The sequence below is a fragment of the Panthera onca genome, chromosome F2, assembly GCF_046562875.1.
Source record: "Panthera onca isolate mPanOnc1 chromosome F2, mPanOnc1 haplotype 2, whole genome shotgun sequence".
NCBI classification, from domain to species: domain Eukaryota; kingdom Metazoa; phylum Chordata; class Mammalia; order Carnivora; family Felidae; genus Panthera; species Panthera onca.
In genome coordinates this window covers 48,712,709-48,740,353 of record NC_138356.1, presented here as the reverse complement: position 1 = coordinate 48,740,353, position 27,645 = coordinate 48,712,709, and the positions used below count along the sequence as shown (strand labels likewise).

Below are 27,645 nucleotides of genomic sequence, written 5' to 3'. Positions count from 1 at the left end.
TTCCCACTGGTTGTGCTCCCAACAACCGCTGGGGAGGGTGACATTGTCACCAACACTTGTCATTTCTTATCTCTTTGATTCTAGCCATTCTGACAGGTGTGAGATGATACTCATTGTGGTTCCGATTTGCATTTCCTTAATGATGAGTGATGTTCAGCATCTTTTCATGTGTCTGTTGGCCATTTGTATGTCTTCGTTGGAAAAATGTCTATTCAGGCCTTCTGGCCATTTTTAATAAGATTTTGTTGTTGTTGTTGTTGTTGTTGTTGTTTGGTGTTGAATTGTATCATTTCTTTATACGTTTTGTATTTTAACCCCTTATGGGATATATCATTTGCAAATCTCTTCCCCCATTCAGTAGGTTGCCTTGTCATTTTTTTGATGGTTTCCTTTGCCGTGCAAAAGCTTTCTATTTTGGTGTAGTCCCAATAGCATATTTTTGCTTTTGTTTCCCTTGCCTGAGGAGATCTATCTAGAAAAAGTTGCTATAGCCAATGTCAAAGAAATCGCTGCCTGTGTTTTCTTCTAGGATTTTTATGGTTGCAGATCTCACATGTAGATCTTTAATCCATTTTGAATATATTTTTGTGTATGGCATAAGAGTGGTCCAGTTTCATTCTTTTGCATGTAGCTGTCCAGTTTTCCCAACACCTTTTGTTGAAGAGATTATCTTTTCCCTATTGTATATTCTCGCCTCCTTTGTCCTACATTAATTGACCATAAAAGCACGGGTTTATTTCTCGGCTTTCTATTCTGTTCCATTGATCTGTATGTCTATTTTGGGGCCAGTACCATACTATTTTGATTACTACAGCTTTGTAGTATATCTTAAAATCTGGGATTGTGATATTGCCAGCTTTGTTCTTCTTTCTCAAGATCCTTTTGGCCATTCGAGGTCTTCTGTGCTTAGATTTATTCTAGTTCTGTGAAAGATGTTGTTGGTATTTTGATATATTTTATGCATTTATCCTGAGAAAACGTCCATAGGCTTCACCAGCCCGCCAAAGGAGTGGAAAGTGCAAAACTGGGCTCACATCTTCAAAATATGGCTGTCAGATCCCTTGGGCTGGGGAGAGCAGTTCTAGAACCTTTTAGAGGAGTGGGGCAGGACGTACTACACACTCCCATCCAGTCCCTCCCCAGTGGCTTCATACTAGGCTCCCAGCCCAGGGCGTGGGGCCCTCTGAGGTCTCCTAGAACCTGGGGAGCACTCGGCCTCTGAGCAGGAGGCTATGCTGGGCTTCTGCGTTCAGGTGCCTGAGCCCCAGGTCTCCAGGGTCCTCTCTAAAGCAACCTGAATTCGCACCTGCAGGGAGAAAAGCTTAGGTCCCCCGCCCCAAGCGCGATGCCGGTTTGACCCCGGCGGGAGCCAGGAGCTGCTCTCGGTGCCCGGGCGGCTCCCACCTCTCACGGACTGAGCGCCCCGGGTGCTGACTCATGCTCGGACTCTCCCGTCCAGCCGGGTGCACGCCCACGACGTGCCCTCCTTCTCGCTTCTCCACTGCTTCCTCCCAGGCGCTTCCAGGCGCCCACACGCGCGCTCCCGTCCCGCCGCCGCCCCTCCTAGCAACCGCCCTCCGCTCCCCCTGCCAGATCCGGAAACGGGCGGTCTGGTCCGCTGCTGCCTCCGGAACCCTGCAAGCCGCTAGGCCTCCGCCTCCGCCTCCGGCTCCCCTGCCCTCTGCTGAAACCACCCTGCTGAAGGTCGACCGAGCCCGCCTGCCCCGCGAGGACAGGTGGCCCTGGGCCTCCCACTCCCGCTCCCGCCCTGCGGCGCCGATGCTCCGGCAGCCGCCTCTTCCCGGATGGACTTGCTCGCTCCCCTGGTTTCCATGACACTGCACTTTCCCACGCCGCCTCCGAGTTTCTGACAGCTCGTTTCCTCGCTGGCATCGCCCCCCCCCCACCCCCCCACTCAGCCTCTCCCCGTGGGCCTGCCCGAGGCGCTGCCCTGGGCTCTCTCTCCCTCCTCCCGCTTGCGTGCCCACGGGCTCCCCCTCCGCCCCTGCCTCGTGCCACCCCCCCACTGCTGCCTCTCCAGCGGCTGCCGTCCCTCCGTAGCCCCCAGTCCCACGTGGCTAGGGCTTACGGAACTCTTACCCTACCCCCACCCCATGTCCTAAATCACTGGACGTCAGACTGGTGCCCCTGGAGGTGTTCAGGCGTGGTCTGGCCCGCCAGCCACATGACCTGGTGGGATGTCCTGGAGGTGACTTCACATGCCCCCTGCGCCTGAGCCCCGCGGCAGGCCTGCGCGAGGTAAGGCTGTGAGGGTGCAAGGCTTACAGGATGGGATTCTGTAAAACGGCTGCACGAGTTCAAATCCTGCCTCTGCTACTTGCCTCGGGTAGGGTCCTGTATTTGTTCATCCATTTATGTAGCAAATGTTAATCGAGCCACTTCTGTGTGCCAGACTCTGTTGAAAACACAAATGGAAAAACCAAGCGGCTCCCCACACTCTTGAGTCATGGCCTTAATCAAATAAGGTCCAAACAGACGCTAAACTGTGACTCTGACGAGCATCGTGACGCAGAGGCACAGGCTGCTGTGAGACCCCCCGCCTCCAGAAGGTCTCCTCTGGGCTGTCAGACACAGTTTCCTTGAGGACATGCTCTTGAACCTCAGGTGTGAAGAATGAGTGTGGGGTTATGAGGTGTGACAGGCTGAATAATGGCCCCCAAAGATGTCTACATCCTCAGAACGTAGGAATGTGTTACCTTACAGGGCAAGAAACCTGTGATTCTATTAAGGAGTTGAGCTGTGAGTCTCCTGGATTATCTGGGTGGCACAATGTCATCACAGGAGGCCTTATAAGAAGGAGGCAGGAGGGTCAGAGTCAGAGATGTGAAGATGGAAGCAGAAGTCAAGTGATGGCGTTGCTGGAAGGGGGCTGTGAGCCAAGGAAGCCTCTAGAAGCTGGAAGAGGCAAGGAAATGGATTCTCCCCCTAGAGCCTCCAAAAGGAGCAAAGCCCTGCTGGCCCACTTTGGAGACTTCTGATCCTCAGAAGTATGAGACAATTTGTGTTGTTTTAAGCCACTGTTTGTGATCATTTGTTACAGAATCAATAAGAGACTAACATACTGGTTGAAGAATGGAAAAGCGTGAGCCGAGGCCAGGGATGCGAGATGGGTACCTGTGATTTAAAGAAAGGAAGTGTGGTCGGGGTGTATGTGTGGGTGTATGTGTGGGTGTGTACGTGTGAGTGTGTGTGAGGGGGTGGCAGCCATGGGGCTACACAGCTGGGCAGGCGCCAGACCGTGACCACCAAGCAGCTCTTTCAAGCAGCCATTGATTGGTTGATGTTATCAACCCCTTTAAGCCTCAGGCTCCTCATTATAAAACGATGACTTTATAGGGTCATGGGGAAAATGAAATGAGGGGCGCCTGGGTGGCTCAGTCGGTTAAGTATCTGACTTTGGCTCAGCCCATGATCTCGCGGTTTGTGAGTTCGAGCCCCGCGTCGGGCTCTGCGCTGACAGCTTAGAGCCTGGACCCTGCTTCAGATTCTGTGTCTTCCCCTCCCTCTGCCCCTCCCATGCTCATGCTCTGTCTCTCAATAATAAATAAACGTTAAAAAGAATTAAAAAAAAAAAAAGAAAATGAAATGAGACAGCGTAAGTCATGATAGCTGTCGGTAAGTGCTCATTTAATGTTAAGTCCTATTATGATTCCGTGGCATTCCTGCTGGGAATTTGGTGGAGCCCCTCTGGGGCTGTGGAGAATGGAAATGGAAAGGCAGACGGGGCGGGGGGCCGTTCGGCCCTCAGTCAGAGCAGTCGAGCTTGTGTTTGCTCATTGGATTTGGCTTATGCTTACGCTCCTGTTTAAATAAAAGGTTCCTCAGCTGAAACAGTTTGAAAACCACTGCTCTAGTCTGTCTCTGCTTCTTCCCGTAAAGGAACCTTGCTGTGGAGGTGCCACCATGATTCGTACTGCATCAGAACCAGTCCCCGACCACTAATGCCTCAGCCCTTCGTGGTCCAGCGGCCTGGGCTTTGGGGTCAAACTGGGCACTTTGTAACATAGAGTCCACTTTCTTTCCTGGCACTTCCTGTGATCTGTGTTATGTTTTCTTGCATCTTTCCTTTACATCTGTCTTCCTCACGGACGCTAAGATCCACTGGGGCAGGAATCTCTTGTTTTGTTAACCACAATATCTCCAGGGCCTGACGCTGTGTCCCGACATGATAATAACGGGGAACGCTTGGAAAATGCCCCCTCTGTCCCGGGCACTGTTCCATGTCCTCTACACACATCCATGGACTTAATGCTCAACCCTACCTCACATAGTCAGCATTCAAGGTTTGTGTTGAATTCACGGCTTCCCATCACTTGCGCGCCTGGTGAGTTTCTTAGCCTCTTTGAACCACGGTGGCCGCGTGCGTAAAGTGGGGAACCACAGCATGGACGGTGGCGGTGGTGAGGAGGAAATGGTGTCACGATGTCTGCCCGTCTGCAGGCTTTGGGTCTGGCGGCAGCAGGCACCCAGGAAAGGGTAGCCGTGGCACTGACCTCCCTGTGCTGGGTACCGAGTGCCCTGGTTCTGGCCGCACCGTCTGGACAGGGCCTCAGCTTCAGTCTCATGCCCCGAGCCGCAGTGGATTCCTTCCCTCCATCAGCCTAGTCACTTCCTGCGAAGTTTCTCCTGCTCACTCCTCCTCCTCTTTCTCCCCTGGGCCCAGAGCAGCACATCTGCCTTTCTGGGCTCCCACTCCCCACCCCCCCACCCCCGCCCGTTCCGATGAACCCTGCAGGCAGCTGCTTCCTTCTGTACTCCACTTCCGTTCCCACCTTCCCTCTGGGGGGGGGGGGCTCCCCAAAGGCCCCTACAACCCATACCATCAAGTGTGACCCTGCTGGGATCCCGAGGACGAGCATAAGTCCACACCCTGCCCAGTGGCTCCCAGGCCACCACTATCACCTCTGGCAGGAGCCTCTACCTGTGGCCTGGCCCTGTCTGTCAGCCTTTGCTGAGCCCTCTCCTGTACCCTTCCAGTGTCCTGCGTACCTCCATTGCTACTCATCTGGCGTGGTCTATACGTGTCTGTCTTTCACGTGCCTGATGTAAGTGTGGTGGGAGTGGGAGATCCCCGAGGACCAGGATTCACTTTTTTTTTTTTTTTCAGTGCGAAAAAGGTGAGCTTTATTAAAGCACGGGGGCAGGGCCCATGAGGCAGAAAGAGCTGCCGTCACTTTTGCTCTTAAGTAATTCTGGAATGTGTCCCCTTGTCCCCTTTTCCACCACCACCCTAGTTGAGGCCACCCCAGTCTCTCACCTGGATGATCACAAAATATCATGGTCTGTCTCCTCTGGCCTTGTCTCCTCCCATTGGGCATTAAGGTAATCCTCGGAAGGCACCAGTGAGTTTATGGCCCTCCCTTTCAGGGTCTCCATTGGCCTCAGAGCCCTGGTGACCGGTTTCCCTCCCTCCCCATCTAATTGGATCCAGACACACTGAACTGACTTGTAGCGGCTTGAATGGACTGAACTCTCCAGATGATTGAAATGTCCTTCCTTTTGCTCAAGACTCTCCCTTTCTTCTCCTGTCCGGCCCTCCTCTACCCATGGGCTAATTCCTGCTCATACCCAGATCTCAGCTGAGATCCTCCACCTGGGAAAGGGCTCCTTGGCTACCTGTAGCCTTGGCCACATGACCTCCTCCGACCCTACACACTCCCTGCTTTATTGTGGGGGACACAACAGGGAGTGTTGCCTATTTGTTGTATCCAGCTTGCCTGTCAGTTCTTTAAGGGCAGGGCCCCTGTCTCCACTACCCCAGAGCCAAGCACAATGCTTGGTACATAGTTGGTGCTTAATAAATAAATAGAACTGAACTACTCCAGAAGCTTGGTCGGGCCTCCCAATCCCTAGCCGTCTCCAAATTTCACCCACTCTTCTTGATAACAAAAGCCATGGCTGACATTTATTGAGTGCTTATCTTGTGCCTGGCACTTTGTTAAGCACCTTGTGCATATCGTTTACTCCTCAACAGCCTTGCGAGGTAGGAACTATTTTATAGACACTAAGTCTTCGACAGGTGACATAACTAACCTAAGGGCACACAGCGTGACAGGGTAGAGCTGGAGGGGAACCCTGCTAGCTGACTTCCTTCTCAACCTCAAGATGACCCTGTCCTCCACGCCCACTCGTTCCCCACCTTCTTCACCAAGTCTTCTCCTGCCTCTGGCCCCCCAGGGTCTCTGTCTCACTAGATCCTTCTGGCCACTTCATCTGTGCTATTGCTCCCTGATTGCACACTGCCCTGAACAGCTCTGTGGTACAGAGGTTTTGCAACAGTTAATCTCTCTCGCTAGTGACAAAGTCCCCAGGGACAAGGGCTGAGATCTGTTTGTCTAGAACCCCTGGGACATCCCGCACAGTGCCAGACACATGGCTGACACCCAGTTCACCAGTAAAACAAAGGCCAGGTCTCCAGGCTCCTGTCCATCTGAGGAGGTGGCTTGGTTGGTTCTGGTCTCTCTTCTATTCCTAGATCCATTTAAATAATGAGGAAAAGTGTCAGGGCTCAAGGGCATCCGTTGATGGAAAACTCCAGCATTTTTCTAATCCCAGTGCTTCTGAACGTAATGGGTTTCTGGGAGCCAGAGAATTTGGGGGAAGGGAATGCCAAGATTCATTGATGCTAAGTTTGTGAGCAGCATCTTGACTTCATTTTTCTGGTCAGGGAGTCCCATTTTTAACCATAGCATGTTCCTGGAAACCATGTCATAAATCAGATGATCAAAAAGAAGATATTTAAAAGAGGATAGTTAATCAGCAAAAATTTCATGCCCCGAGCACTTACTATATGCCAGGCAAGCAATGAGCTAGGTGACGGGAGTCAAGTTAAATATGACATGACTGTGCTCTCAGCGGTCTCACTGTCTGGCTAGAGTCATGAAGCAACACATCGCAGCAAAAGGCACCTGAGTTTTGCATGTTCTTCCTCCCATCTGCCTCTGCGAGCTCATACCAAGTGTTTCTAGAAGTTTCCCATGGGTGTTTCCCATGGGGCTCATGTCTAAGTCCAGGCATTGCCGCTAACACGTGATTTCCATGATCGCTTCCCCCTCTTCCTGGTGTAAAATGTACCACACCCCTGCTGGGCACCTAAGGCTGATGATGAAGCAGGTCTAGGACCTGTTCTTCAGTGAAACAACTCTGCAATGCCTGACATGGCTGGACCACGTCAGGAACCCCTCCCCACCCCCCTCCCCACATGACCCAGACTTGATTCCATAGGTTCTGAGCTCTCAGGCTGAGCTAGGTTATTATATTCAGATGCGGCCCTTCTTTAATGACGAGGGCTCACTCACTAAGGCAAAGACATCTGCTTGACCTCTTGTCCCCGTGGGACGAGCCCTCATTCAGAAGGTTCCTCACTCCTTCTAGAGCATCAGCCCCTGGCAGCTGCCCCACCACTTCCCTACAGAAGCCCACACCTGTCCCAGTTTTGCCACAGACACAGCTCTCTACTCCCCCCTGTTCCTCTTACACATGAACTACTTATTTATGCTCAGATTGAGAAAAAAGACAAGAAGGAAATATTCTAAGAGGCTGTGATTCTGGGAAACGTTATTTGCTTTTTTATACTCTGCTACCTTTTCTGAAATTAAGAAAATAAGCATATGTCGCATTCACAATCCCCGCTCCCCAATAAAAGCTTTTAGCTGTGGTAGATGTTGTTACAATACAAAATTAACAACACAAGCTGTAGAAGCAAAGAGGAAAGAAAGATACATTTTAAGGTGTCAAGGAGAAGTAGAAAATCTTCCAAAAGGAATAATGTTACAATTGGAGGTCCCTAAGCAAATGAATCATAAATAACAGCCAAAAAATATACCATAAAACCAATGCCATAGTGACTATAAATCTCCACAATTATTCAAAAGAGTAAAATTATTTTCCAGGCCCTACAAAATACACACATCACATTGATTATATAAAAGCCTGCAATGAACTTTTAAGTGTGTGTATCATATATTAAACAACACCCACAACTTCACAACCTTTATAACATAGCAAGGCATGGTAGGTTAGCTATAATAAACAGTACACATTTAATTGACAATAGTTATGTTCACTTTCCACCTTAGAAGTGGGGCAATGCTTGGTCTCATGACTTCCCTTTCTCTGAAACAAACAGGGATGTTCAAGATCACTCCTTGGAGATCAGCGCTGAGCATAAGGGGTGTGATTTAAGTGTCTATTTGCTCTCGATAATGATGCTCTACTGAAAGTCTTGTATTTATTTTATTTTATTTTATTTATTATTTCATTTCATTCCTGCTTCTTTATTTTTGAAAGTAATTTTGATTTTTTAATGTTTATTTATCTTTTAAAGAAGTTTTTTATAATTTTTTTAACATTTACTTATTTTTGAGAGAGAGAGAGAGAGAGAGAGACAGGGTGTGAGGGGAGGAGGGGCAGAGAGAGAGGGAGACACAGGATCTGAAGCAGGCTCCAGGCTCTGAGCTGTCAGCACAGAACCCAGTGTGGGGCTCAAACCCGTGAACTATGAGATCACAGACTGAGCTGAAGTCAGACGCTCAACTGACTGAGCCACCCAGGCGCCCCTAACATTGATTTATTTTTGAGAGAGAGAGATAGAGTGTGAGCAGGGGAGGGGCAGAGAGAGAAGGAGACAGAGACGGATGCAGCAGGCTAAAGGCTCTGAGCTGTCTGCACAGACCCTACCATGGGGCTTGAATCCACGGACCACAAGATCATGACCTGAGCCAAAGTTGGACACTTGACCAACTGAGCCACCCAGGCACCCGGAAGTCATTTTAAATATCTGGAAGGGCTGATCTGGCAACTTCTCCTTCCTTCACGTCTGCGTACTGAAAGCCACAAGGCAGGGATCGGCATCGGGTTAACGTGGGCCGTAGGAAGCCTGCCACAGGCTCTAAAGTCCGGCCTTCCCATCCTTTCCTTCCTGCGGACCACCCAGCAGCAGTAACTGTAAGTGACCACAGTCAGTGTACAGAACCCGCTGCTGGGAGGCTCTCTTCATCTGGGACAGTGACAAGAAAGGGATGGCTGGGGAAAATCAGGCGGAGGAAAAGACCTTGGCCATGAGCTGCTCTCACGCCTAAGAGCCGCCACCAGTGACATAGAGAGGGCACCCTCTGTGCCTGGAATTACGACAGAGATGGTTAATCGTACGTCATTGCTGCAGCTGTGAGAGGTAGTATCCTCCCCGTGTTATAGGTGAGAAAGCAGAGAATCAGAATCCGTGAGCTTAAGAAACTTACCGTATATTGGTTTGCTGAAGCTGCCGTAACAACGCATCACAAACCGGGCCCCTTAACAGCAATTTATTGCCTCCTGGTTCTGGTGGGTGGAAGTCTGAGAACAAGGTGCCTGCAGGGCTGGTTCTGGGGGCTGTGAGGGAGGACCTGTTCCATGCATCTTTCTCCTAGCTTTCGACGTTTGCCCGCGATCCGTGGCGTTCCGTGGCTTGTGGTTACGTCATCTCAATCTCTGCCTTCATCTTCGACGGCATTCTCCCCAGGTGTGCGCCTGAGTCCAAATTTCCCTTTTCAAAAGGACAGCGGTCGTATTCAACTGGGGCCCACTCTCATGACCTCATTTGAACCATTACCTCTGTAAAGACCCTATTTCCAAACAAGACTCCGTTCTCTGTACCGGGGTTAGGACCTGTCTTGGGGGAGAGAAGCGGACACAGTTCAGTCCACTCGCCTCTGAAGATCTCCCCTCCAAAGAGTTACAGAGCCGATATTCAAAACCATAGACAGTCTGACGCCAGCTCTTAGCCAAACCCTATGCTGTCTCCTTCCCGGCTCTTCCTGGCTACCAGCCTCTCTCCTGTAGGACACATCTATCACATGGGACCCATGACTATAGAGGACAAAGCCCACCTACCACTTTCGAGGACTTCCTAAGTATCATCTCTTATTTTCTATGCTTTCTCCTGGAGGGCCACGCCAATGGCTCAAGTCTTTTTTTCCACGTAGGTACGGACGGACATCTGCTCTACTGAAGGAGTGTTCCCCTCCCGCAATTTTTTTTTTCTTTTAATTAAAAAAGCAATGTCCGTATAGCCCCAATTTAGACTTTGTCTTGGTTCGCTCGCCAGAAGATGGTCAGCTCCGGACTGCGTCACACCCGACTGGGGTAATGTTGGGATCCACCTCACTCCTTTCTGGGGTCTCAGGGACCCCTCTGGGTGGGTGAGGTCGTCAGTGAATGAGGCAGACGCTCACTGAGGGTCTTGCAGTGGCATGGCCGTGCGCCCGGACCCCCCTTCAGAAAGCACTTGCCGCCCCAGCTGTGGGGAGGCCCTCCCTGCAGAGAGCATCACGAGGCCGAGGCCAGGCCCCCCGCTGGTGACGGGCTGAGGCTGGGGTGTAAAGGCCCAGAGTTTCAGCCTACTACGTGGCAATTCTTAGGGGCTATTTTAGTTCCAGGGTCCCATGGTGTCTGCCGAGCTTGTCCTCGGGCCTAAATCAGAGCTCAACGTCTCCAAGTCACTCCAGCTTCCTGCCCCTCCCTTCCTTGGGTGTTGCCCTGAAGAGCACGCCCTCATGAGCCCCCACACTCAATTCCATCCCAGAGTCTGCTTCCCAAGAGCCTGCCCTGAGACTGGCCTCTCCAGGGACTCAAGTCAAAGTTTGGTCCTGAAGCTGCAAAGAAGCAGCACTAAGTGTCCACAGGTTACTTCTATTTGGGGGATGGGCCCCAAACTTGAGCTTTCCCAACATCTGGCCAGGATGCTCAGAGGCCTGTCCAGACTCCCTTCTGTTTGCACCACTCAAAATTAGCTGACCAACATCTTTCTCCCTCCCTCTCCTCCACAAAGATTTATTGAGAAACTATTATGTGCCAAGTGCTGTTCTAGACACTAGAAATATAGCAGTTAAAAAAAAGAGAGAGAAAAGTGTTTAAACTCATGAAGCTTACATTCTAGCAGGGGGAGCAAATAATTACCTAATAAATCAGTAAAATAATGTCACTGGGTGATGGTACTATAGGGAGGAAAAAGCAGGGAGTGGAGAGGGTTTGGGCAGGACAAAGGGGATAAGGCGAATAGGGTCAGAGTCACTGAAAAGGTGCTATTTTAGCAAAACCTGAAGGAGGTGAGGGACTGAGTCATGAAGCTATTTGAGGGTCAGCCTTTCAGACAGCAGAAACAGCATGTGCAAAGGCCCTGAAGCAGGAGCTTGCTGTCCGTGTTGAAGCACAAGCAAGGAGGCTGGTGGAACTGCAGCAGAGAGGGAGAACAGTAAGGAGTGAAATCAGAGGTCATGTGTGGGGGGATAATGGGACTGCAGGTGTGGAGGGCCTTCTAGGCCACTGTGGGGACTTTGGCATCGACTCTGAGTAAGACATGAGCCACTGGAAGGCTCTGAGCAGAGGAGAGACATGATCAGAGGGAACACCTTAAAGGTTCACTCTGCTGTGTGGAGAACGGCCAGGGAGGGTGAAGGCAGGAGACCCATTAGGTGGGGGATCTCAGTAAATTCCGGTGGGAGGCAGAGGTGGCTCAGCCGAGGGGCTGCGGTAGACGTGGCCAGATTTTGGAAACGTTTGGAAGGTAGAGCTAATGGGATCTGCTGTTGAGCCTTCCAGGGAAGCCAGATGTGTGGCTGGCAGGATCCCTCGTGTGAGCACAGCCAGCAGCGTCTCTCAATGTGACAAGCCCTCTGTCGCGGCCTTGGAGCCAGACACACCTACGTGTGGACCCCGACCCCATCCACACTAACAGATTGTCTTGAGTAGGTTACATCAGCTAAGTCTCCACTTCTTCACCCGTAAACCGGAGAATCCTTATATCACGGGATCATTGTGAAGATTAAATTAGATAATGTAGACCAAAAAGGGCAGGCACAAGGGTAAGATGATTATTTTAAATCATGCAGTTTCCCATGAGCCCCGGAAAGACAGCAGGGGCCCGCGGAGGGGAAAGGAGAATCTGAGGGCCAAGGGAATGTGCAGGAGGGGCTGGGGCAAAGCCGTGGGGCAGCAAAGACAGCCCGGGGGAGCGGGAGCGCTAGGGTGGGGAGAGGGCAGGAATCCAGGGCACATGCTCGCCTTCTCCAGTGAGGCTGGGGGATTCCACAGCCTGGGCGGGTTGGGGCGGGGGCGGAGGAAGGTGGAGCAGTGGAAAATGGGAACATCCCCAAATTCTGGAGAGGATGAGGTCATCCCAGCTGAAGCCAATCAAAACTCTCCCCTGGGCAGGCAGAAAAAGGGTTTTACTAGGCCAAAAACTGCAGAGATGGCTAGCAGCTGCCAAGAAAGGAGGCGAGGCAAGTTCTGGGCCCGAGGCCATGAGCCCCAGGGGCCCCACCCTGGCTAGAAAAAGAGACTAGAGGAGTGGTGGGGGGCAGCCCAGAAGCCAGGGGAAGGGGGGGCCTGTCTGAACTGTCTGGTGGTGATGGGGTATGCTCCTGGAAAAACCGATAGGTCCTGGTCACAGGCAGCTGACAGAGCTCTGTGAACCAGGGCTCTGCGATTCTGTCTTTTCCTTACGAAAAGACAAAAAGCAGGATTCACATTCCTTCCATCAGAGATGTCCTACTGATTTATGCATGTGTGTGTTTTGGCTTTGTTTTCTTTTGTTTTTGCAGCCAACCAGGACATAGGCAGAGGTTAAACTGGGGGTCCTGCGCGAACCTCCCAGTTAGGGCAAGCCGTGGTGTTGAACAGGATGTGGGTTCAAATTCTGGTGTGGCTGTTGACCTCGGGCACGATGTTTGACCTCCGAGTCTTGTGAAATGGAGATCACGGTTATTCGGTCATTCGTAGGTGTCCCCTGATGGCACTTCTCTCCCCTCCCCCACCCCCGAGGTCAGGAGAATGAAAAGAGACCTTTCCTGTGTCACGGAGGCCATGGGGGCTGGTTTCTAGGGGCCAGAGTGGAGAGGTGGGGTCTGGAACCTCGGGGAGCGGGCACATACCCCAGGGCCTCTGGAGCAGCACCCCAGTTGCAGGATGGGGTGCCCTCCTTACGCGATGTCTCCCAGTTCGGATGCCTTCCCCCTCCGCACCGTCGTCTGTTCCCAAGTCAACAGGGCCCCAAAGAAATGGGACAGAGTACTTGGGCGAGGGACATCCTTTCCCCAGTCGTCCCTTAAGGTAGAAGTCCCCCCAAGCCCAAAGCCTTCCAGAGGCACTAACGTCAGCCAGAAGCAGGGCTGCGGAGCTTTTCTGGAAATCTCCTTCTCGAAGCGTCACCTCCGGGAAGGACACTGCTGGGATGGGGGCCAAGTCCCACAGCTGCTCAGCACCCGCCTGGCCTGGAGTGGCTTCCTGTGTGCCCACTCGCACGGTCACAGTCCTGGGGTCCCGGGGGCAGGGGTGCTGGCTGGCCATTCCCCTCCCTGTCACCACCCTCTGCGAGAAGCCAAACCAGCCCACCGCCAGCAGATTCCCATAGTCTCTTTCCCTCGGGCAGGAATGGAAATAGAAGTCTCTCTCCTTCCCCCTCCCCCGTCCCTTGCCTGCCTTCCTCCCCTTGACTGTTCTTTCTCTGGTCAGGTCGCAGGCTTTGAAAGCCATTTGGGTTTTATGTCCAAGTAACTAGGTAGAAGACAGAAGCTCTGACTCCTGGTCCCCAGTCAGTTTTTCAGGCCAGCACGTCATAGAATTTGAACACAGGCTCCAGGATCTCCCCAACCAGGCCAGTGCCCTTTTCGCGAGCAGTTTCTGTGTGCCGGGCACCGCACTCATGCTTGAGGGGCATTATTTACTCCTGACGACGAGTTCAGGAAAGAGCCACTAGGAGCTCTAGTTTACAGATGCGAAAATGGACACAAGCAAGTTGCTTAAGGTCACGCACACCGCAGCCTGAGTCGAGAGCCAGGTCTTATGACTTCAAAGTTGAGCTCTTTGCCACCATATCACACTTCCCAAAGCATGTTCCGTGAATCATTCATTCCTCTAGGTCGGCCAGGAATGACAGAGACCTGGGGTCAAGCATGCTAGGATGATGCTAGCCTCTCGACTTCTTGGAGAGTCTCAGAACATGTTAACAGATTAAAGGCTCTGAGAAGTCCTGCAGGGAGTAAATCCGTTTAACTCTCTGTAACCCAATGTGTGCCAAACTTATCTGCACTTGGATCCCACCTCCCCACCCGCACCTTTTTTTTTTTTTTTTTTTTTTTTAAAGGGACACTGTTTCCATCCCAGAGAAGGCTCTGGGAAGTGCCACCCAAGATCACATTACCTGTCATGTTTAGATATTGCCTGGCAATATGGCACAAGTTCCTTGCCTGGACCTCAATAAATATTGGTTGGATAAAATGAATATGCTTCTCCCATTTTCAGCCATCCTAACCCATTCCCCACTCTTCTTTTCCCTGAGAAATTCCTCAGCTGGGGGATATACCCAGACCTGCAGATAACCCACTCTTGATGTCGCTCCTGGGTGGCTCTTCCGGGCTGGACTGGTCACATGGGAAGAAAATTCCATTCAGGCAGCTCCTGAGGCCTCCCCTAGTCCAGCCCCTCAGAGGTCTCTGTTCTAAGGATGAAGGGAAAAGTTGGAGACAATCCCGTCCTGTTTTGGCCCCAGGAATATGGGTGTGGAAGAGGGGGTAGAAACTCTGCAGCCCTCCCAGCCCTTAAGGCAGAACAACTCAGACCTTGAGGTGTCCCTCCTTCCCTGCTAGCGCGCTCACACCTCCGTTTCCACGCTCCTTCACTCCCTTCCTCCGCTTGTACCTCTTTCTCCCTACCCTCCCGGCCTCGGCCTCAACTCCCTACTGGAATGGAATCAGAAGTCCTCACCGGGGACCACGAACACACGCCCAGTTCGGGAGATTCAGGGGTAATTGCTACAGAACGGGGCTCAGCCCTCCCGTGCCTTCAAATGCAGCCAGGGTTGGGAACCGCGGTCTCCCACCAGTAGCCATGGCCCTCTCCCCCACCCTTTGGCAGCACTCCCTCGGCAAGCCTCCTACCCTGGCACGGCAGCCAGTGTGCCCCTTTCTCCCCTCTCCTGACCCCGGAGCGCCGCTGGAGAAATGCCACCTCCACCACTACCAACTGGGACTCCCAGCTCAGCGCCACTCGCCAGCACGAGTAGCGGGCCTGAGTCTTGTCGTCTTCAACCTCCTCCTATTCTGGGCCTTCCTCACTCCCTCTATGTTCCCTCCTGACCCCAGGCACAACGCTCAGCTCCCTGTCTGCTACCGGAAAACAAAACTGAGGCCACCGGGAGCACATGATCTCCATCAAATTCTTGCCCCCAACCGATCCTGTTATCACCGTCCCTACCAGTTTCCTGTTAATTTTAGAAGCAGGCCGAAATCCAGGTCAGGTCCCCCTAGCCTCTAAAGTCAGGTTGCCAGGGTTCAAATCCCATTTATATCACTTGCAGGCTGTGTGATCTTGGGTAGGTCTCTTAATCTCCTCGGTGCCTCAGTTTCCTCATCAGGGAAATGGGATCATCCTTGCCTTTACTTCATAGAGTTGACGGGAGGACTAAATGAGATAAGCCCCACGGAGAGCTCAGCACGGCCCTGGCACGTTGGCAAGTGCTAACACAGGCTAGTTCTTGTCAGCTGCTCCCTGCCTCCTCCAGACCTTGTTCTGTCATTGCGAGCCTCTCCTGCTTCTAGCTCTCGCCTCTTGCTGCACAGAGATGCACAAGTCCTTGTGTCCTAAAAAGCTCCTCTTGATCCTGTGTTCCAGATTTCTCTTGTTCCTTCTCATCCAAGCCTCTTGGAAGCTTTATCGGCTCTCTCATCTTTTGTTCCTCAGTCCACCAAGGACTGGGCCAAAACCACCTGGTCCCCTAACTTCTGCCGACTGCACTGGACTCTCTTGCTCATTTCCTTTACAAACAGGCTCGGCTTCAATGCCTCCTCAGCCCTCGCTTGCTTCTCCTTGTGTGTCCGTCCTCTGCCTTCGCTTCTCCGTCCCCTCCGGGGCTCATCATCCTCTGCCGGCCCCAGGAAGGCTATCGTTACCCTGCGTTTGTCCTTAGTTGATGGGTCTCCTCTGCCCCCTCACACTCCACTCAAGTGATCTTAGCAGCTCTCATGGGCCCGACTTCCTCTTGATGATTGATACCTGTCAGGGACTGAATCGTGTGCCCCCCCAATTCCTATGTCAAAGCCCAACCCCCAGTGTGACTGTATATGGAGATGGGACCTCTAAGGAGGTAATTAAGGGTAAGTGAGGTTATAAGTGCAGGGCCCAAATCTGATAAGACTGATGTCCTTATACGGAGAGGGAGAGTCACCAGGGATCTCTCTCTCTTTCTGGGCTCGCACAGAGCAAAGGTCATGGGAGGACACAGCAAGAGGGTGCCATCTGCAAGTCGGGAAGAGAAGCCTCACCATAGAGCAGCTCTGCTGGCACCTTGGTCTAGGACTCCAGCATCTAGAGCCGTGAGAAAACAAATTTAAGCCACCCAGCCTGTGGCATCTTGTTACAGCAGCCTAAGCTAACAGGACATCTAAGCGGATCAGTTAGCTTTGCCTGCGTAACAAGCAATTCCAAAATTTAGTGGCTGAAAACAACAGCCATGTATTTAACTTCCCTCTCTGCGGGTCAGCGGTTTGGTCTGGGCTCAGCAAGGTGGTTCTTCTGCCCTTGGCCAGGCCCACTCGTGTGTCTGTGGCCAGCTGCTGGCTTGGCTGGGTGCTGGCAGGTCAGGTGGCCCCAGGGGGGACGGCCCGTCCCCACACCATGTTCTCTCTCATCCTCCAGCATGTGGGCCCGGGCTTGTGTTTACGGCAGTGCAGCATCAGGCTTCTAAGAAAGCAGAGTTGAGGTTTGCAGGAAAAGCCCCAAGCTAGAGGCAGAGATCTGGGTCTTTCCATTCATACCTGGTCTCCTGCTAGTGGACTTCTCAATATCAAGACACCTTGGACAATGAACTAGGAATATAGACTAATAATTAAATAAGCAAATTCTGGGAGAAGCACCTAGCACTTTAAAATGTGGTTGATGGGGCGCCTGGGTGGCTCAGTCGGTTAAGCGTCCGACTTCAGCTCAGGTCATGATCTCGCGGTCCGTGAGTTCGAGCCCCGCGTCGGGCTCTGTGCTGACAGCTCAGAGCCTGGAGCCTGTTTCGGATTCTGTGTCTCCTTCTCTCTGACCCTCCCCCGTTCATGCTCTATCTCTCTCGATCTCAAAAATAAATAAACGTTAAAAAAAAATTAAAATAAATAAAATAAAATAAAATGTGGTTGACAGGACTTGACAGACATGGGATGAGGAAGGATAGGGAAAATAGGCCTTCTCCTGGGCAGATGGCTTGGTGGACTGGATGGAAAGTGGAAATAACTTGCTGAGCACTTATTATATGCCGGATACTGTGCTAAGCACCTGGCACCCAGAGGACATCGAGGTGCTTGAGAAAAGGTCTCTGGAGCCAGACTTGCTGAATCTGAAGCTCAATTCTGTCATTAAGCCAGAGAAAGTTACTTAACCTTTCTGTGCCTCGGGCTCCTCCTCTGTAAAGGAGGCATGATCACGATACTTCCCCGGGCGCCTAGCTGGCTCTGTAGGTAGAGCAGGCGACTCTTGACTTCAGCCCCACGCAGGCCTGGAGCCTACTTCGATTGTTTTTTGAATCATCATCATCATCAGTAATAATGATAAATAATGGCACTTACCTCACGAGGCTGTTGCAAGGATTAAATGAAATAATACACATCAGTCCCATAGAAATGCCCAGCATCTGTGGTATCCTATAAACATCTGCTCTTGGCCTTATTGTCTCATTGAACCCTCGCAACCAACTTAAGAGACAGGCACTTCTGTCTCCACTTCACAGGTGAGGACATGGAGGCCTGGAAAGGTTAAATAATGGCCCTACCACGCATGGCTAGGATGTGGCTTTGGACCCAGGCAGCCATAACTCTAGAACCTATTCTAGAACTTATGCTGTTAACCACCACTTCCTCCATACCCCACCCACCCGCACCATTTACCATTCATCAACAGCAAGAGAACGTGTTTGAGGCTGAAGATCATGAGTTTGGTTTAGATGTCGATGTAGAATTGCTGCTGAGACATCCAGGTAGAGACTTCTGGCCAGCAGCTGGGTTTGTACGTGGAGTACAGAAATCAAGACAAGGTGGACTGATGGGGACATGTAGATAGATTGAGTCACGGCTGGTAAGGTCACACAGGGAGATGGTGTAGCACGACAGCAGGGGAGGGCCCGGGACCCATTTAAAGAGTAGATGGAGGAAAAGGAGTCTGAGGACAGACAGCCACGGAAGGGAGAGGGAGGTTTTGGAGGGAGGGAGACCATACGTCTGGGTTCACCTGGGAGAGTCTTAGTTTATGACGGTTAGCCTGGCGTAATAATTCATTAGTGCCCTTTGTCTCTTTAAATAGTGGCCCAGTTTGGAAGACAAATGATATATTCACCCTCCTTCAGGGGTCAAGGAGGAGAAAGCATCAGGGAGGAGGAAACACAGGTGTAAAATACCACGGAAAGAACAAGGAAGCGGTGTTTGCAAAGTGGTCCGCTGGAGTTGAGTTTGGCAAACTGCTGACTTTGAGAGAGGTTTCTGAGGAAAGAAGTGGTAAGTACGTGCATGCTGACATCTGAAAAGGAGCTCAGTACAGATAACAGATATGCACACGTCACTGTCTTTGAGACTGGGGTTACAGAAGTGAACAGACAGGACTGTCCTGATGGAATTGTGTGTGTGTTGGGGGGGGAGGGGGTTGGAAGAATTAAGTAGAGTGACCTGGTAGGGAGCTATTTGAGGTACATGGGGTGGGGTGGGAAGCCCTCTCAGAAGCCCTAACACTTGACCTGAGAGCTCTGTGAAAAGGGTGAGTCTGCCTGGGAAGCTTAAGAGATGGAACCTTCCAGAGAGGGAGGTAAGAGTTCATGCAAAGGCCCTGAGGTGGGAGTTTGAAAAACACAAAGGAGGCTAGTAAGGGTGGCCGTGGAAACCAGAGGGGAGAAGACGGATTCGAGCGCCAGCACAAGTGAATCGACGGCCCTGGTGACTGACTGGATATGAGGCGGGGGGGCGGGGGGAAGCAGGGGGTGGTCTAAGGGTGACTTCCCACGTCAACTTGGGAAACGTGGGTACACCCCTCCCCACCCTCGACAGAGCTGGCAGAAGGAACTGGTTTTGAAGGAATGCGATGAATCATGTAGTGAGTTAAATAGTGGTTTATCCACTTGGACATGTCCTTTGTCCAACCCTATCCTGTGAACCTGTGAATGTAACCTGATTTAGAAGAGCAGTCTCTGCAGATGTAATTAAGGATCTTGAGATAAGATCATCCGAGGGTTAGAATGGGCCTTATATCCAATGATAGGTGTTCGTGTAAGAGAAGGGCAGAGGGAAATCTGAGACGCAGAGGGGGACAGGAGAAGGCCATGTGAAGATGGAGGCAGAGATTAGATTCTTGGCAGCCATGGCCAAGCAATGCCTGGGGTTACCAGAAGCTGGAAGAGGCAAGGAAGGATCCTCCCCTAGAGCCTTCAGAGGGAGCGTGGCCTTGCCGACACCTTGACTTCAGACTTCTGGCCTCCGCAGCTGTGAAAAATGAAAATTCCTGTTGTTGTAAGCCACCAAGAATGGGCTAATTTGTTATGGCAGCTACAGGATACCAATACGGACTCCTCCGCGTTGAGTTGGGGTGGGGGGCACATAGAGGTGTTGACTGGGCGAGTGCATGAGCTCCCCTCAGGAGAGAGAGTCCAGGGCTGGAGATAAAGCTTTGGAAGCCCATTGAGCAGGTGGCAGTTTAAACCAGTGTTATCTCTGAGGGGACCCTGGAACATGGCTCCAGAAGCTCTCTCTCAGAAGCACAGAACCAAGAGCTTTCCAGATTTTTAAAACAGATTTCACTCACTGATATAACCAAACACCCACACTATATATATATCAATGAAATGTAACGTTCATACCAAAGAATATGTTTATATGCATTTTAATATCTCCCAATAGATTAAAGAATATTTTTATCAGATTATTTTAAGTCAGGAATGCTTGCACTTCCTTGGACTTCTTCTGGGTCTGATGTGAGACGAGCCCGTTTTACATCTGACACTACGGAGAATATATAGGGAGAAGGGCGTATACATTAGAAGGAAGTGCCAGAAATAGTATTTGTTAGTTTCTGAAATTGCATAGCATAAATTTCTCCCAGGGCCCCTGGGTGGGCAGAGGAAGTGCTTCAGTTTCCTCTTTATCACTTCTCTCAAAATGGTCCCCTCGCCGATATTGCAAAAGTGACATTCCTCTCTTAGCACCTGGTATGCCTCTCACATTTGCAGGGCCTGGGCCAAGAGTACAAATAGAGGCCCGTGTAACGCATATCTAACAATCTCTCAATTATTAAACCCGTAAACAGTTAATTAGAATGCAGTGTTTCTCTCTACCTTGACGAATAACTTCCTAATGCCCTGGAAGTCCCAGATCAAGTTCAGAACCAGCAGGCTTTTTGGAGTTCGCACTGGAATGTGGAACATGGGCAGGGCTCCCTCCCGGCCCCTTCTCCTCCCACTCCCTGCTCAACAGCACACCCGGAGGGGCCTCCCAGGATGCAGGCTCACACCAGTGCCCAGAGCCAAGCTTCAGCCACTCGCTCCTACAAACAGAGCCTCAGGCCACCCTCAGGCCTGAGCACCACCGTGGCTCCAGAGGACTGGCCCAGAAAAGAGGCCCTGCATAGGCCCTAGAGTTGACTTGGGACATTTGGGGCAGGAAATTCTGGGATCTAGGAATTTCTGGGATCTGGAATGGCCTAGGGACAGGTTTGGTCCTGTGGCTCTGTGGACTCCTTGACCAGGGAGAAGGGGCACAGAGCACAGGACCAGGACAGGGGCTCCTCTTGCCTAGGTAGATCTAAGGTGGGCTGCTGGTCAGCCTGCACTCTAACAAGAGAGTCGGAGAAGTAGACCAATACCTGGCCAAGCCCATGTGCAGACTCTCTTGTGTACTTTTCAGTTTTGAGAAAATGCCGGGTTAAAAAATGAAGTACCATAGATATCTTGAGCCCTGATTAATAAACACTATTATCATGCCAGTATTTCATTGAGTTCTAGAAATCAAAGGTCAAATCCCTAAAAAGTTTTGAATATAGTAAAATAAGGCAACGAAGCAATAACTTGGGTGGCAGTGCTTTCTGGAAGTTTTTTCCACTTCTTCCTTTCTTCCTGCCTCCCTCCCTCCCTCCTTCCAATCCATCTCCTTCTTTCCAAAGCAGGAAGAGCCTAAATGAAGGCCATAGGCTTGGATGCAGGGGGAAAGTGCAGCTGAAGTACAAAGCAAGAGGGCCATGGCAGAATTCTAAGAGATGTCAATATCCAATAACCAAGCCAAAGAAGAGCTTCTACCAAGGAAAGTTCTGGAGTGGCATGAGAGGGAGAGGAGAGACTGGGGATCCATAGACCGGGGAGGAAAGAGTTGCACAGGAGGGAGTTGTCCAGAAGAGCAAATGCCTCAAGGAGCTACCATCTTCCTCAGGCCGACTGAAGCAAATCTGGCCCATGCCTCTTCCAGCCCAGTCCCTCTCCTTCTCTGGAGAGCACCAGCTCTTCCTCATACCCCATGTGGGGCTGCTTCAGTCCTGCCCCATCTTTTCTCACCCTGCATTTCCCCGCTTTATCACAGCTGTCCTCACCGTTGGCTTCCCAACGTCCATCTCCATCCCTGGTCTCTTTCTTGAACCTCTAGCAGAACAATGGGTCCCAAGCATGTGCTTTGGTTAAGGGAGATGCTCACCAGATAATGGTCCGAGGACCTTGTCCAAAACAGAAATGTTCACCAGTGTTCCTGATTCCCAAAGCGAGGACAATCTACTTCATCTCCGGAGAGGAAAGTGTGCATAAGCCCTTTATCCTGTGCTCTTCCTGTCCCCTCAACATTGGAATGTTCTTGTCCTTTCCCCTGCTCCCCAGCAATGCTCTTTCCTTGGTCTGGAATGTTCTCTCCCCCATCCTGCCATCCCAGTTCAAATGTCACCTCTTGGTGACTCCTCAGGCAGGAAGGCTTTTCTGAATAGTGTGTGTGTGTGTGTGTGTGTGTGTGTGTGTGTGTGTGTGTGTGTGTTCACTTCTTATATTTTTCATTTTATATTTTCACTGTCTCCTTTCCTCCACCAAAATTGTAAGGCTGGTAGGGAAAGTTTGCTTTACCCAGTGTACCCAGTGTTATAAACCGAATTTAAGTGCCCCAAATTTGTAGAACATAGTAATACTCTCTCATAGAAGTTTATTTAAAAGTTCAGTGGGTGATGGGCACCCATATTAAGGAAGGCACTTGTTGAGATGAACACTGGATGTTACATATAAGTGATAAATCACTAAATTCTCCTTCTGAAACCAATACTGCACTATATGTTAACTAACATGAATTTAAATAAAAATAAAATTAAAAAGTTCAAGTTTGATGAAGCAATCAGGAAAGATTTTGTTTAAGAATTCTTCAGTCTTTGTTAATCTGTTTTTCAGGGATCAGCCCCTCTGGGTTGATCCAGGTTTTAAAAGGGCAACCTACTATCTCCCATTCTGGGTGGGATCCGAGCCTAATAGCTGTATTATGTATCATCACTTAATTATAGGAGAAGAGCTCTTAGATGTTCTGCAAGTATCTGGAATTTAAAATGCCTTAAACTCAGCCCCTTCCCCAATATCCGTGAGCTTGATTCCTCATCTCTAAATTTTGTTCAAATGTTCCCTTCTCCGGAAAGTCTTCCTTACTCATTCTATTGAAATCTGCAGCTGCCTCTTCCCTAGTCATTACATACAACCTCTTTCCTGCTTCATTTTCGTCCATAGCACATATCACTCCAATATACTACATAGTTTATTAATAGTATATTAATTACCTATCTCCCCTCAATAAAAGATAAGTTCCATGAGGGTGGAGTTTGTTCATTGCTGCATCCCAGTGCCTAGAGCAGTACCTGGCACATAGTAGGTCTTTTTTTTTATTTGAGTGATAGAAAGAGAGAGAGAGAAAGAGAGCGCATGAGCAGGGGAGAGGGGCAAGGGAGAAAGAGAGAGAATCTTAAGCAGTCTCCACATTCAGTGCACAGCCTGACGTGGGGTTCAATCCCATGACCCTGGACCATGACCTGAGCTAAAACCAAGAGTCAGATGCCCAACTGACTGAGCCACCCTGGTGCCCCTGAACTATTTGATATTTTAAAAATCAATAGAGTTGTACTAGAGAGCGTTGGCTTCCTATCACCCATTTCTACCCCAACTTCCATACTTCAGGTGTCCATCAAACTCCACATGGCCCATTACCTGTCCAGGAGATGCTCACTCTAACTCTTCAACTTGGCTGTCAGAGAAAGGATGGGTCCTGATTAGTTTAAGCCATTATCTATCTGCATGTATATTACCACCCCCTTCAGGAGGGCACAAGATGGAAGTTGACCCGCTCAAGTGTTTTCTCTTTTCTAATAGATGTGGACAAGATAATGCCAACTGTCTCTGGCAGCCATCTTGTGACCACAAAACCAGCCAGGGACAAAGCTGTCATTGAGCATGCAGAGCTGAGAGAGAAAGAGTTTGGGTCTTCAATGTACCCTATGTCTGTACTGCTGGTCCATTCATTCCCTTATTCTACAAATACTGATTGACCACCTGGTATCCATCAAGTACCATTTTACATGCTGGGGATACAGCTATAAATCTAAACAGACAAAAATCTACCTCATGGAGCTTCCATTCCTGGGGCAGGAGGTGGTGGGGAGAGTAGTGACATCATAAAAATGACTACAATACACAAGTAAATAACATATAAGTGCTATGTAAAAAAAAAAAAAAAAGCCATTTGCTAGAGTGGATTTTCAAACACTGAAGTCCTATATGTGTTGTGTGTTCTTTTCAAAGATAAATCAAAACATCCCTTTTGGAAATTGACAATCGTTTAGTTTCCAGTGTGTAAGAATACATCATTGTGCACTGGAGTTGGGATTCTGATCTTATTTTTTATCTAATCCAATGGTTGAAGACAGGTGGAAATTGTGAAGGACTTGGGAGCACTCCTGCTGATTGGGATTTAAAAAGGCATTTGTCTTTGGACGAGGGTAATGACCACATGAATAAATATCAGAACTGCCTGTCAGTGTTGCAAAAATATCAGACACAAACAAGGCAAATGACAACAAAACAATAAAGCACGCATACACATATGTGGTGGTAATTCTTTGAAATGTGGATTACCAATGCACTGGCAATGAAAATGAACCAATGCTATCATGCATCACATATTTTGGAGATGCTCCTAAATTCTGGCATAAATTTATCCAACATCAAGCATCACTTTGAAATGTACATGGAATACAATATAAAAATGATCAGAGCAACTTAACATTACAACCAGAACACAGTGTATCAGGAGATAAAAGTGTAAACTCTGCTGAAGCCAAATGTATATGATTATATTTAATTGCAAAGCCTGGAACTGCTAAGTTTATTGACAAATTGTCAGTCCTCACACCAAAAAAAAAAAAGAAAAAAAAGCAGAGAATGATGATCAAAGTAAACATAATGACTGACGAGATCTCTCTGTCCAGCAAAATAAATGACAGAAATGGCAGCCAATATAGAGCAGCCATTTTTATCGGTACAACAAAGTGAAATGAGTCACTGAAAACTGGCAAACCCAAGTGAAATTCTGAATCCTGGTGGGTTTTTTTTTTAGGATTGTCAGTATGACAGCCTATGAGTCAAGTGAAGAAGCCCATGAAAATATTTTATGCTGCCAAGTTTGGCCAGCTTGTACGGACAACTGACTGATAACTTGCGGTATGGACTGGAAGCAAGAATTTAGGGTAGGCATGGATGGGCTGAAGCTCTGGCTGGCAACATGAGAAATCTGTCTCCATAGTCAAGCTGTTACCGCAAAGCTGTGTCTCCTCAGTGCCCTTATATACAAAGAAACCGTTGCCCTCCAGAATGCGTGTGCGGATTTAAGACAAGTACTTAATGAAGCTGATAAACTTGTCAATCATGTCACAAGCAGGCAGTTCAATAAAGACCTGACCTTTTTTCTTGGCTGAGTGAAGAGACAGGTGGTGACTACAAAGAACCACTGTTTCAAATGAAAGCTCATTGTCTTTTGATTAGAAAAGTTTTTACTCTACCAAGTTATAAGGGGAACTTTATTTTTTCATAGAAAACTTTCCTTTGGTGAGATAGTATAGCAGAGTGGGCGTGGCTTACAAGTTAGTCTGTTACCAGGCAAGTGTATGAGGAGTCGGCCATCGACACCCGGGAGATGCACTGGCAGAAACCTGGCCCCGTCTGGCAGAGACTTTGATCCTGGGACTTGAGGTTTTTGCTGTTGCCTGAAAGACCTGGCTTTTAACTCATCTGAAAATAGGAAGAGACATTAGACGACTTAATAAAAAGGCTAAGGAGTCAAACTGGAAGTGGTTTAGTAGACAAGGAAACTTTTATTGCACTACTTTAGGACATCACCAAATAATTTTGGACCTTAGTATGAAGAGCGGATCCTAGAGATAGTGTCAGATGGTTTCTTCAAACTACTTTTCTGGTTCTTTCGTTCGGGGTTTTTGTTTTTGAATACAGTCATTTATATCATTTTCTTCCACTCGCATCATTTTGAGTGGGAATTATCTTTCAGCATCTGATCCAGTCAGAGGAGACAGTTAAACAGAGCAGGAGTCAACGTTTACTGGCACTTTCTTTGTGTAAGGGACCGTTGGAAGCGCACATACTCATTTAATCCTCTCAGTGACACCGTCAGGTAATATCATCCCATAAGTAAGTGACTGTTATTATCTTTGTTTTATAGATATTGAAACTTAGGCACAAAAGGTTAAGCACTTTGCCCAGGGTCGCACAGGTAGAAAAGCCAGGATTAAAGGCCAGACAGTTCTGCCTGCCAAGGGCAAACTTTGAACCATTGCGCTATATTTTTTAAATATATAAATATGCATGTATGTATATACTTAACATAAGTGGTACTTTATTGCTTCTGCAACAAATGACCACAAGCCTACTGGTTAAAACAGCATGCGGTTATTATCTTAGCATCATGGAGGTCAGAAGTCCGAAATGGACGTCACCAGGGCTGCGTTCCTTCTGGAGGCTCTAGGGAGACTCTGTTTCCTTGCTTTTTTTATTTTCTAGAGGTTACCTGCATCCCTCCACTCTTGGCTCCCTTCCCCCGTCTTCAAAGGCAGAAGTGTCACACTTTCGGTTCTCTCTCTGACTCTGACAATGATTCTCCTGTCTCCCTCTTTTGCTTGTAAGGACACTTGAGATTACATCGGGATAATCCAGGATCATCTCTTGATTGTAAGGTCATTGACTAGCAACCCTAATTCCATCTGCAACCTGAATTACTCCTTGCCACATAGCATAACATGTTCACGGGTTCCGGGAGTTGGGACATGGATATCTTAGCGAGGTCGCCATCCTGCCAACCGTAACTTTCCTAGTTCACACCCCGAAACTTAAAACCCAAAACGGTGTCCAGTGGATAATCTCCCTCTGTGTCTGCTCCCTGGCCACATAGCTCCCTTCCTCAGAAGCATCTGATGTTATCCTGTGTCCTAGATATATTTTATGCATGTAAAGGCAAATATGGATATTTGTTATTTTTTTAATTGTTTGATCTTCCCTACAAACACTGTCCTACATATTGCTTGTTTTCATTTAAAAGCTATGTCCTGGAGATCGGTCAGGTTGATATATAAAGATCTGGGTGTCCTTCTTTTCTGTGTCTACATCATCCTCCACTCCATGAGTGTATATTATGTTGTATTTACCTTCATTTAGCCCACAGGACAGGTGTGGGGGGGGGGGTCTCCAATCTTTCAGTTGTTTTCAGTGTTTTGCGATACAAACAATGCTGTAGTGAACAGCTTTGTACCCTTATCTGGAAAGTGTAGAGTGTGTCTATAGGATTAACCTCTAGAAGGAGAATGACAGGGTCATGGAGTCTGTGCATGTGTCATTTAGCTAGCTAATGAGAAACTGCCTTCTTTTACCCTTTCCAATTAGGAATTAAAAAAATAAATAAAGGGGCGCCTGGGCGGCTCAGTCGGTTAAGCATCCAACTTCGGCTCAGGTCACGATCTCATGGCTCATGAGTTCAAGCCCCAATCAGGCTCTGTGCTGACAGCTCAGAGCCTGGAGTCTGCTTCAGATTCTTTGTCTCCCTCTCTCTCTGCCCCTCCCCTGCTCACACTCTGTCTCTCCCCCAAAATAAAATAAACATTAAAAAAGTTTTAAAAAATAAATAAAAATAAATAAAGAACTTATGTTTACCTAACAAATGTAATAAATAGCTCTTGATGTCTAGGAATGTGTTCTAAAAATGTCAGTAGATATGTTATTTGCTTTTCATTATTGTCTTTTAATCCTCTTAACATTTCAAGTTTAACAGCCTGTTTTGCTTTTATTGTAATTTTTAAATTTTCTTCTTTATGGTGAGTGATATTGGCTTTCTGTTTATAAAGTACTATAAACTCCCATTTAAATATATTTCTTTGGGGAAAAAAACAATATATTTCTTTGGGACACCTGGGTGGCTCAGTTGGTTGAGCATCTGGCTCTTGATTTCAGCTCAGGTCATGATCTCAGGGCTGTGCGGTTGAGCCCACATCAGGCTCCATGTGGAGCCTGCTTAAGGTTCTTTCTCTCTCTCCCTCTGACCCTCTCCCCTGCTCTCTCTCGCTCTCTCTCAAATTAAA

The 27,645-nt window shown here is 49.1% G+C and overlaps 1 long non-coding RNA gene across 2 annotated transcripts; it reads left to right on the top strand.

Moving 5' to 3' along the window:
* Positions 1–1,428: 1,428 nt before the first annotated feature.
* On the top strand, positions 1,429–27,645 carry LOC132664375 (uncharacterized). 2 transcript variants are annotated; one of them, XR_009603638.3, is made up of 4 exons: positions 1,429–2,259; positions 18,331–18,521; positions 24,624–24,753; positions 25,163–27,645. It is a non-coding gene; the product is annotated as an uncharacterized LOC132664375 (long non-coding RNA). The 2 variants fall into 2 exon arrangements; XR_009603637.3 differs by having other exon boundaries at positions 24,624–27,645.